General features: G+C 47.8%; 2 pseudogenes; one reads left to right on the top strand and one right to left on the bottom strand.

Annotated features, from left to right (window-relative positions):
• Positions 1 to 1,810: 1,810 nt before the first annotated feature.
• On the top strand, positions 1,811 to 2,280 carry LOC126516096 (V-type proton ATPase subunit F-like; annotated as a pseudogene).
• A 7,854-nt stretch (positions 2,281 to 10,134) lies between these two features.
• The window catches only part of LOC126516095 (ETS translocation variant 3-like protein), a 9,962-nt pseudogene continuing 7,842 nt past the window's right edge, over positions 10,135 to 12,254 (bottom strand).

The raw sequence follows: 12,254 nt of genomic DNA, 5'->3' as shown, positions 1-12,254 counted from the left end.
TCTCTCTCTCTCTCTCTCTCTCTCTCTCTCTCTCTCTCTCTCTACCTAGCTTCCTCTATCATCTATCTGTCTGTCTATCTATCTATCTATCTATCTATCTATCTATCTATCTATCTATCTATCCATCCATCCAGTGTATTGTGTTAAAGGCATCTGTGTAGAGGCCTGTGCCCTACCCTATCAATTCCTGCCATATCACCTTGAAACGGAGCCTCTAACTGAATCCAGAACTCTCTTTTCAGCTAGGCTAGCACGTAGCAAGGTCTTCTCTGTCTTTCTCCAATGACGTGGTTACTGGTGTGTGTGGCCATGCTCAGCTTTTACATGGATGCTGGGAATTCAAACCCAAGCCTTCGTCTTTGCATGGTAGTCTTTATGCATTGAACCATCTCTATAGTCCCAGACCTGGTCCCAGACCTGGTTATTACTTAATTAATTTTGAGTTGGGATCCCACTGTACAGTGTGGGCTTGCCTCGTGTACATTATCCTCCAGTCTCAGCCTCCTGATTCTGGGAAGAATGTGCCACCACATTCAGTATCAGATTGCTGTTTTATGTTATTTTTTTTAAAAGACATTTTAAAAAAAATTTTATGTGTATAATTGTTTTGCCTGCATATATGTGTATCACGTGTGTGTATTACCTGTAGAGGCCAGAGTAAGTTATTGAACCCCCTGAAACTGGAGGTATGGATTGTAGTCAGCTGCTATGTGTGTGCTGGGAACTGAACCCGAGGCCTCTCTAAAAGGAGCAAGTGCTCTTAACTGTGGAGCTATTTCTCCAGCCCTCAGATGAGTGTTTAAACAGATCGTATTAGCACTTTAGGCACATGACTAGGCTAAGAGGCTGATGGGGTTGAAGGTATACCAAAGTGGAGCTGTTCAGGTGAAAACAGTTTTGAGAAACGTTTAGGAGGTGAAACTGTGAGACTTGTGGACTATCTGGTACAGCAACTGAGGGAGAAGACAGCACAGGCTGGCACCTTGGTTTCTGTTAGGGTGTAAATGGATATTTATTCTTAATTCCTATTGCATTCTTAATTAAAGCATTAGATAGTTAGGGGGCTGAAAGGCTGCCCTAGATGCGGAGCCAAGGCATTTCATATTGGACATGCTGCATTTTTAAGGCTTATGGGGCAGTTCAGTGGGTGATTGGACCAGTGGTTCTGATGTTTGGGCTGCACAGATCCAGAAAGAGTCAGCATTTGTGTTGTGGATAAGACAAGGAGAGAAGTCAAAGCATCTGCATGTGTAGAATACGCAGGATGAGGGCAGTCTTCTCCAGAACACTGGAGCTGGAAGTCCAGAGTGGGTAGGAACAGCCTTGAGAACGAGAAGAGAGGGAAAGATCCTGGTGATTAAAGGTCACCAGTGATTTCAGATGCTGAGTAGAGTTTTAAACAAGAATCAAAATGTGCCTCTGTGGCTTTTCTACTGCGCGGAAAACCTGGCTCCACCTACCTCCCTGAGGCTCCAGACAACTCAGATCCTCTTCAACTATATGCTTCTCCTTGTGAACTTAACTGAAGTTGGTGTAGGTGTTTTACCCTCCTGACCTTCCTTGTTTGTTATCTGTGGGGGCAGATGCTGTTGTCGGTTTAGGGGCTGTGTGCTCTGGGTTCTGGGGAAAAGGACAACAGAAGGTGCTTGCTGGTTTGCCAACTTGATACAAGATAGAGTTAATTAGTTATCTGAAAGGAAGGAACCTTAATTGAGAAAATGTCTCCGTAAGACCAGGCTGTAGGCAAGCCTGTAAGGCAACGTCTTAATTAGTGATTAATATGGGGTGAGCACTCTGCTCTGTCGATGGAATGGCGGGCAGGGGTAAACTAGTGCGGTGATTGGAGACGGACACGGTGACAGGTTTCCTGCTGGGCGGTATAGGGGAGCTTAACAAGAACTGCCACCCTAATTTCCTGTTAGTGGAGAAGGATACTACCATCAGTGAGATCGAAGATGCTTTCAGGCAGTTTCTAAACAGGGATGACATTGGCACCATTCTCATCAACCAGTACATCGCAGAGATGGTTCAGCATGCCCTTGACGCCCACCAGCGCTCCATCCCAGCCGTCCTGGAGATCCCATCGAAGGAGCAGCCAGAGACTCCATCCTGCGCAGGGCCAAGGGCTCCTCAGCCACCACCCCCCTCTCACTACCAGGCCTCTCCCAGTTTACCATCCTCTATTTAAGTTTCAAGCCTTGGTTTCCAGCCCCTCCCCTCCTCTTCACTAAGTGGCTCCTAAGCTGTTGGGGTTCTGCTCTTCAGATCCAGGTTGGTTAGGGAGAGAAAGCCCAACCATCTTCTCTCTCTACTCTCTCCTCCCTGTGCTGTTATACAGTGTCACTGTTGATATTAAAAGAATATTCTCTCCAAAAAACTTATGAAAGGGTCCAGTGTAGCTGGATGTTTCTCAGCCCACCTGCTCCCACAGCTGCTTTTAAAATAACGACTCAGAAGCTTACTTTTTTTTAAAAAAAATTACAAACTGTTTGGCCTATTAGCTCAGGATTATTATGAACTAGCTCTTGCAATTTAAATTAATCCATTTCTGTTGTTCTGTGTTTTATCATGAGACTCATGGCTCACATCTTGATTCTCCGAAGGCTGCCTGACTCCTCTCTTCTTGACTCCAACCTTCTTTCTAACTCTCTCTCTCTGCTTGGATTTCCCACCGAGTATATTCTGCCCTGCCATAAGCCAAAGCAACTTCTTTATTAACCAATGGTAATAAAACATATTCACAGCATAAAGAGGGGTATCCCACATCAGCCCAGCCTCTTGTGGGTGGTACCATCCCTGGGTTGGTGGTCCTGGGTTATATAAGAAAGTTTGATGAGCAAGTCATGGGGAGCAAGGCAGTAAGCAGCACCCTCCACAGCCTCTGCATCAGCTCCTGCCTCCAGGTCCCTGCCCTGCTTGAGTTCCTGTCCTGACTTCCTTCAGTCGTGGATTATGATGATGGGAAAGTGGAAGCCAAATAGACCCTTTACTCCCCAACTTGCTTTTGGTCGTGGTGCTTCATCACAGCAATAGAAACCCTTACTAGGACAGCAGGGAAGGGTGCCATAGTGGGAAGTGCAATAGTCACCAAGAGGCTAGAAAAGGAGGGTGAAAGAGGATTTGGAATGGATGCTGGGGCTGACCTAGGCCTAGCATCAGATATGTGAGTCAGGTATGGTGGCACTTACAATCTTGACACTCAGGTGGTAGAGTTGGGGACAGGAGGGTCACTACTCAGCTTCACATAGTGAGGCATTGTCAAAAAAAGAAAAAGAAAAAGAAAGGAGAGGCTGAAGAGGAGCCACTTTATGGCAGCAAGTCTTTAGAGCTGGGGAATTGTGGATTTGTTTAGCTTTTTTCCTTTTACATTGATTGCCTGGTGTGTGTGTGTGTGTGTGTGTGTGTGTGTGTGTGTGTACCTTCATGCTACAGTAAACATTACTTGTAGAAGTCACTTTTCTCCTTCCACTGTGTGTGTTCCAGGGGGATGGATGTAGGCTGCCAGGCTTAAAAGAGATTTTATTCCCAGATTTTTTTTCCCTATTAGTTCACTGCTAAGTTGGGGGGGTCAGAAAAATTGTCACATAGCAATTGGTAACACAGATTTAGCTGTTTGTGGAGACCCCAGAACAACTGTTCTCTTCAGGGGTCTTTGAACTTGAAACAGAAAATGGATGAGTGGTCTGAGTGCTGTCTCCAGCTCCACTGCTCAGCCCTTGCTTCCCTATGGTGCTAGGGTGCGAGAGACTCACCAGTGACTAAACAGCCACAGCACTGCCACTTCAGGAAAGTGGCTTTTTAGTTCAAGTGACTGAAAAGGACCCTAGAAACATCATTCACCCTAAAAACCACAAACACAAGATGGAGTAAATCCAGGACTGCGGTTTGGTGGCTGGAAATGTCTCACGAGCTGTCCACCCACCATTTCACTCCCTTTGCTTTCCCTATTGCTATCTCTCCATCCCCACAGATACAGTATAAATCTAAAATGCCATTTCAATAGTATGTTATTTTCGTTAAAAAAATAAACAGGGCTTTACTGTACAGCCCAGGCCGGCCTTGAACTTGCTGTCCTTCTTGAAGCCAATATTCTGTTACTGATATATTATTGTTCATGATTTTAAAACAGGAACACCCAAATTATAACTAGCTAGTTGTTTGTCAACTTGACACAAGCTAGAGTTATCTGGAAGGTGGGAACCTACAGTGAGGAGATGTTTTATATGATCTGGCTGTAGGGCACTTTTCATTATTAGTGATGGAGAGGGCTCAGCCCATTGTGGGGCCACCCCTGGGCTGGCGCTTCTGGGTTCTATAAGAAAGCAACTGCGGAAGGCATGATTATCATGCCAGTAAGCACCATCCTCCACGGCCTCTGCATCAGCTCCTGCCTCCAGGTCCCTGCCCTGCTGGAGTTCCTGTCCTCGCTGCTTTTGATGATGAACGGTGATGTGGAACTCTGAGTGACATAAACCCTTTCCTGCCCAAGCTGCTTTTGCTCCTGGTGTTTCATCACAGCAGGAACAGCCCTAACTAGGACACCCAGCTAGACAGAGAAGGGAACTCACTCCTTCCTTTGGTACGGGTAGGTTTTACACACTATTAAGCCTGATAGAATCATTCTTTAGCGTCAGTGTCAGGTTTCCTGTGAGCACTCCTGATGTTCATTTCCCAGAAAATAAGCAGACACAGGAGGGATGGGGCTATTTGGTTCCTTAATCTGCAGCTGTCCGAGCTTTGCTACCACAAGCCTCAGTGAACTCTAAATGACCTTGCGACCATTTTCGCCTAGGCTAGAGGGGGAGCACCTCCTTTGGTGGCTCCACACAGGAACTGCTGTGCCTGGCAGAGAAGCAGGGCTGTGATTGGTGCAAACACAAAGCACCATTTGTAAGTGACTGTGATTGGTGGCATCCTATGGCTATGCAAGCAGGCTGCTCAGCCAGGCAGAGAGACACTTGGCTGTGCTGTCTTTGCTGCCTCTCCATGAGCTGCTGCAGCATTGGGCTATGGGCTGAAGACGCTGATGAACAGCACAAGCTCAGCCAGGGCAGGGAGATGATGGCGAGAGGTGGCAGAGCCTGGGAGAAGGCTTGAGGAATTTGACTGCCTGGGTCTATACACCTACCCTACACAAAAGGGCACCATCTACTGCTGCCTCTCCTTACTGTCAAGTCAGCCATCCAAAGACCAGTGCTCAGACTTCTCTGACTACCTGTGGCATCTGTCCAGATGGAGTGAAAGGGGTTCAGGCTGGGGATTGGCAACAATGGAAGACTGCTTTGCAGTTGGCATCCTGCAGCTGCATCCGGGTCAGGCTGCAGGGAGACTGCTTGGCTTTGCATCCTACCTCTGTAGCTTAGCAGGAACGCTGCCCAGGCAAGTTGCTTTATCTCTCTGTACCATGGGTTGATAACAGGGCTTATCTCCTGAAGTTCCTGCATTGGTTGAAATGACACAGGAAGCTCTTAGGCCATGGCTAGTGTCTTAGTCACTGTTCTATTGCTGTGAAGAGACACCATAGCCAAGGCAACTCTTATAAAGAAAAACATTTAGTGTGTGTGTGTGCGAGGGGGGTGGGTGGTGGGTGTTGCTTATAGTTCCCGAGGTTAAGTCCATTATCGTCATGGTGGGGAGTGTGGTGGCACAAAGGCAGGCATGGTGCTAAAGCAGCATCCAAGAGCTTCACATTCTGATCCTCAGGCTGCAGCAGCAGGCAGGGCAGGGGGCGGGGGAGAGGGAGGGAGGGAGGGAGACTGGGTCTGGCATGGGGTTTTAAAACCTCAAAGTCCACCCTCAGAGACACTCCTCCTCTAACAAGGCCACACATCCTAACCCTGCCCAAACAGTGTATTAACTGGGGCCTAAGCAGGCAGATACATGAGCCTATGGTGGAGGTGTTATTCAAATCATCACAGGTTGACTCATAGTGAGTGATGTTTAAATGCAGTTTTTAAAAACATGATCCTTTCTGGAAGTAAGTTGAGTGACATATATCTAAATCTGTTACAATGTCATGAATTTTCACCCAGTATTTTCATCATGTCCCTATCTTCATGACAGCAGGCACAGTAGAAAGCTGGGAACAGTGGCACAAACGAATCCCAACACTTGTGTGGCAGAAGCAGGTGGATTGCTACAAGTTTGGGGCTAGCCTAGTTTATATAGAAAACTCTTTGCCAGGGCTACATAGTGAGACTGTCTCAATAAATAAAGAAAATCCAAAAACTAAGCAAGCAAGCAAGCAACCAGCCAAATTAATAATAAGCATTTAATAAATGTCTGCTGAATTGCATTTATAAGTGTATGTGTGTGCATATATATATACAGTTGCATGAATATGGTCATTTAAGATTATATGTACCTGAAAAATTCACAGAGCCTAGTGACATCAATATGATCCCATTTCTCACATGTTTGTGGTGATATTAGTGTTAATAAACCTACCATGCCTCCTACTGCAAGGCTGGCCATGTAAAGTATAGCCATTCAACGGTATGAATTCCTAACTTTTGCAGATGATCATAAGAGACCTGTCATTCTCTTGTAGGTATGTGTTTTAGCAGCATGTTAGCTCATACTCAGAGTACCAGGGCGGTGTAAGCCAAGGGCATCCGCCTTAGCTTGACTGCATCATGTTGCCACGATTGCTCTCTGCCATCTACCTCTGTGCAGGCACGTTCAACAATATCTTCACCGGGACAGAATCACCCAACACGAGGAAATGAAAGGGAGGATGAGGACTATCCACACTGCCACCCACTCAGGGAAGCCAACAGTTGCTGCTGTTTCTAAGCCTCACACTTCTTCCAAGGCTTCGCTGCGTAATCTAGTGCGCTTCACAAGCCTGCAGCACCAGAGAACACCAGACACTGAACTGATGCCCGAGACAGCCAGAGAAAGCACCAAACTGTCAGATGTACCTGGAAAGAAAAGTGCTTACTTATAGAGTCACATGGAGAAACCACACAGAGTCAACTTCTAAAAGGCACCCTGTACACACAGTAACTCGCACACCAACGACTTTTAAATGGCTATGGTGACTGGTGACTAAGAAATTTATATTCCTGATCTGGCTCATCTTCCCTGTGATTTGAAACAACCCCTTCCCTCTGGGATCTCAGAGGTCCCTTCTGGCAGTCTGGGATTTAGACTCCCAAAAGTCTCAAGCCCTCATGAGTCTCCCAGGATTTCTAGCAACACAGAGGAAGGCCCAGGAGCACAGTGGCTGCTGAGGATGCCCTGAGGTGCTGCTCCCGAGAAATCCTGAGTGCTCCCTGAGCCTTCCCCACCTGGGGCTGAAGGTCACAGGGTGCCAAGTGTGTGATGTCTGGAGTTGGTGTCTGATCTCCATTGCTGCCCTAGACAGCTGGCTCATTGATGTATTGACAACCATATCAAATACACCTGCCCATTGATGTATTGACAACCGTATCGAATACGCCTGCCCACTGATGTATTGACAACCATATCGAATATACCTGCCCATTGATGTATTGACAACCATATCGAATACACCTGAACTTTGATGTATTGACAACCATATCAAATACACTTGAACTTTGATGTATTGACAACCATATCAAATACACCTACCTGCCCTTTGTTGTACTGACAACCATATTGAATACACCTGCCCATTGATGTATTGACAACCGTATCGAATACACCTGTGCTTTGACGTATTGATAACCATATCAAATACACCTGAACTTTGATGTATTGACAACCATATCAAATACACCTACCTGCCCTTTGATGTATTGACAACCGTATCGAATACACCTGCGCTTTGATGTATTGACAACCGTATCAAATACACCTGCAGTTCACTTCCTCATCTCAGAGACTCCCAGTTGCCATCTCTCATAGAACTGGCACACAAGTCGAGTTCAGAGCTTTGAGTGCAGAGTACCAACTCTAGCCACTAGAGGGCGCTCTTGCAACATCTTCAACACTGCTTCCATCTCTGCCAGAAAACCTGGATTTGCTGAATTTACTGGATCTCAATCCTCATCCCAGGGCAGTTTCTCCCCCTCCCCCAGGAGATATCTAGCACTGTCTGGAGGTAGTTTGGGTTGTCACAACTAGGTTGAGGCAGGGGCTTCTACTGTTTTCTGGGTATGGACCCATGTTCTGATAAGGATTCAGGAGTGTCCAGGACAGCCCTCAACAACAAATCACACAGTAAAAAATGCCAACGGTGTCATGTGGAAAAGGTCTGTGGTCTGCAGCAAAGAGAGCAGCGCCTGGAAGTGAGTTCTCACGGTGGATTTTACTATCCTGAAGGACAATCTTAGCATTTCTCATTACCAGAAATATGGGATTACAATCCCCACACACCACTGAGAGGAGGTGGGACCAGGTGAAGAACACATAATTTCTTTTTATGAAGAAACCCTTGTCCTTAGGGCTAGCCACTCTGAACAGGATTCGGGCCCAATGAGTGTACCATCCACTTCCTGGTGCCTCGCTAGGCAACACTGCTTTGTCACCTAAACCGAGAACAGCGACGGAAAAGCCCTGTACTGGTCTTTATAGTTCTGCGAAGGAGACAGAAGCGCTGGGAGAGGCAGGAAGTGGTTTTCACTGTGGCAGTGAAGAATGCTGGGAAAGAGTCTTCATTTGTTTGTTTTTTGACATTGGGCTGAGAGAGGGGGACAGAGACCCCTTCTCCTTGGGATCATCTTGGCCTTTCTGTGCACGAGGCTTATGCTTGTCCTCTGCCGCTCTCCTTACCCGTTCCAGGTGACCGACAGTGCGTTGTCACAAGACTGAGAGGCTGCAGAAAGTAAATGTGAGTGAGGCTCCAAGAGGAACTTGGAATGGGCAGAGGAACCCTCTAGGCCTTTCTAGCTCAGGAGCTGAAGACGAATCCAAGCCTGTCATCGGTAGCCTGGAGGCAGGAGAGCAGCAAGGTGCAGTGGCCTTGGCTTCCGCAGCACTCCTCCCATTGACTGCCTTCAGGTTCAGCAGACTCGCGAATGTGTTCCCTATACTCTGCCACCAGGGGCGTCAAGTAGGCTCTGCTGCTCAGCCTTAGGAGCCCAGCACGGGCAGAGGGAATTGAGCTCCAGCTAGCTTCTCTTCCACTTTAACCTTTAGAGTTTTGTCCAGAGCTCCTCTACAGAGGTCTTAAGGTCTTTCTTTGGAACCCAATTCCCTCATTTCCCTGACACTCTGGGGCTCCTGCCTAGTTCACCTTTCTCTCTCTCGGGTGTGGTGGTAGAAGAAAGGAGCTTGGCCGGGTGATTCCAGTCCCACTCCAAGTCTCTGGTCCTCCTGTGATTTCCCATCAGGACTCCTGGCTTGCATTTAGCGCCGCCAATGATCGGAACACAGAAGGAATACAGCCAAGCCTGGGGTGCACTCGAGGGAGGCTGTTGGCCAAGAGGGCAGTTTGCCAAGAGCATTTTTATTCACACTTAGCAGTGGAGTATTGCAGAGATGAGAAAACCAACTCTTCCCTCACTCTTCACTTACAAGAACCTTCCTGGGACAGATGTTCCTGGTGGCTGAGCAACCAGAGGAGGGCAGAGGAACATGAAGGGATGGGAGAGGTCCTGGAAACCTTAGAAATGATGGGGAAATGAACCCAGAAGAAGAAAGAGACCTTAAGACTTAAGCCAAACAAGCCCTGTCTGCTCCAGCCTAGCCCCTTAACTCCCTCCTGTGGGCAGGCATGGGGCAATTCAGTGATGGAAACCCTTAATCTCATGCCTATCCAAAAGAGTTCAGATCAATAATGTCTCCTTAGTCTGATAATGTTTTGATAGGAGGGGAGGGGTCCATCCCCACATTTGCTCCACTGGGTCCTCCAGTGAGTGTCTAACCAGGAGAGCAAATGTGGGGGCGGGGAGGAAGGGGAGGGGCCACTCCTTGACCTCTTTCTCTCCAGTTAAGGGGGATCCAAAGGTCACATGGTTCCGAGGTTCTCTGGGCTGGGGGACATGGGGCTCCTTTCCCAAGTTTGAGTTCCTGAATCTCTGGGAGAGTCCCTCATTGGAGTCCAGGTACCCCTTTGTCACTGAAGCCTCTCACTAGTGTCCTCTCTTAGCCTGGCCAGAAGGGGTCTGGGAGCCGAGGACCTGGTTTGCAGGATCCTGAAAGTAGCTGCTCTGAGGAGAAAAGAGGTCAGATGGGCCCTGGAAGGTGGGGTGGGTCCAGTCACAGCAGAGGTGGGTGCAGGAATGAAGGAGGCAAAGCTGGGAAGGTCATCTTGGAGGTTTAGGAAAGAGAAACAGGAGCCTTGTCAGCCTGGGCCCAGGGCTGAGCCAAAACCTAGAGGGGGCGGGGTCAAGAGGACACCCCTCCCCAGATGCTCCTCCACCTCCTTTCCCTCCCCTCCCCTCCCTCCCTCCCTTTTCCCTCCACCCCTCCCCTTCCCTTTCCCTCAGACAGACTCCCCAGCTAGGCTAGCTGAAGATGGCTTTGAACTCCTGCCCATCCTGACCTCACCTCCTGAGTGCTGCTGGCCTCACAGACTTAGGGCTTTGTGCCTGTTAGGTGGGTGCTCTCCTGATGGGGCTCCAGCTTCTTCCCTACCAGTCCTCCCTCCCCTTCAGCTGGGGGGGGGCTCATCTCCCTCCCTTTTTTTGTTCTTGTTTGGTCCATCTTACTTCTCCTAGATGGAACTGGCTGAGACTGCTGGTCTTGTGGGAGCACTTGCTTCTGCTCTCCTCCCTCTCTTCTCCTTTCCTGGGACAAAGGACACTTGGCTCTAGTTAGGTCTGTGCCTATTTCTTTAATGTTGGTGTCCCTAGCGTTGCAGGAGCAGGAACTGTTATTGGCTTTTGTTATAATTTAAAAAATGGCGCAGGAGAGAGAGAGAGGCCATCATGTGATTTTTTTTTTTACTCCTTATATATTTTATTTATTTATTTATTATTTTTTTTATTGGAGGAGGGAATGAGGCAGAGAGACAGAGACAGAGAGACAGGCAGAGAGAGGCAGGGAAGGAAGGGTGGATGGGTTTGCCTTTTAAACAGGGTGACCTTGAGCAGTGCAGAGTACTACCTGAGCACTGGCCAGGGCATCCTTCCAGGTGACAGGGGCACGCCAGCAGAATGCCTAAATGCTAACAGCTTTATTCTCCTCTGTCTCTAGTTAAGACTTAATCTGGTACAGATCAAGTCCTCAGTAAAAATGTGCTGAGAGATTTAATGCACAGCCATGTCCTCACCCGGCGAATCTATCCTTCCTCTAGCTACCTCTGCTCAAAGGTGCCAAATTTTAGCTGGTAAAGAATTGGCTGTGGGACCAAGCACTTGTCACATAAACACGGAGGCCTCTGTCGCCTCATCCATAAAGTCCTTTCTCCTGGTTAAGATCACATGACATCTGCTAAGAGTGGCTGTAAGAAGAGGCCGGTGAACTTCAGGACTGAGGCCTAGGGCCATCTGTGGGACCACAGCCTTTCCCTTCTGTCTGATGCTAGTCCTATAGCTCTCTTCCTCTTTCCATTCCCTTCAGATCCACCTTATTTCCCTCCCACCTGCCAGGCCCCCACAGGGCTCGCCCAGGCTGGGGTTCCTGGAAATGGCTGACAGAGCTCTACTCTGTTTTCCTATCTCAGCATGCCTCCTTGAAATGCTACACCTTTCTTTCTTTCTTTCTTTCTTTCTTTCTTTCTTTCTTTCTTTCTTTCTTTCTTTCTTTCTTTCTTCCTTCCTTCCTTCCTTCCTTCCTTCCTTCCTTCCTTTCTTTTTTTTCTTTTTTACAAGGCCACATCATTTAACTAAGAGACAAACAGGGTCACATGGGTGTAATAAAATGAATGAAAACTGGGAAGTATTACTTAATATAACCCGTTTATTAGCTAGGAATGTTTATCAAGTCAGATTCATAAGGAATTAAAATAGTCAGAATTATTCTCCATGAGAAGACATGTGGACTCTTCTTTGCAGGGTGTTTTCTCTCTGTAGACCAGTATCTTTCCCTCTGGACTCTTAGATGCAGTAAGGACTGTTGTGATCCCAGGTGCTCCTGGGTCAGGGTCATGTCTACTTTGTAGCTGATTAGGCATGTGGAGGAGATACTTTGGAGTCTTTCCATTTCCTGATTCTGGTTGAGTGTTCCTGTGCTCCTCTATCCAACACTGGTTTCCTCTCTTGGCACCATATGATCTGAGTGAGTGTGGACGTAGGGCAGGCAGAAGCGTGGCACATGCACATGACCACTGCAGTTCTCATGCCTTCATGCTCTTCAGGGCCCAAGTACGGGGAAGTGTGTGTGTGTGTGTGTGTGTGTGTGTG

Source organism: Alexandromys fortis, unplaced genomic scaffold (genome assembly GCF_014885135.2).
Source record: "Alexandromys fortis isolate MF-2015 unplaced genomic scaffold, M_Fortis_MF-2015_v1.1 scaffold_152, whole genome shotgun sequence".
In the NCBI taxonomy this organism is placed as follows: domain Eukaryota; kingdom Metazoa; phylum Chordata; class Mammalia; order Rodentia; family Cricetidae; genus Alexandromys; species Alexandromys fortis.
Note: the sequence above shows the minus strand (reverse complement) of the source record. Positions and strands in the feature narration are given on the sequence as shown.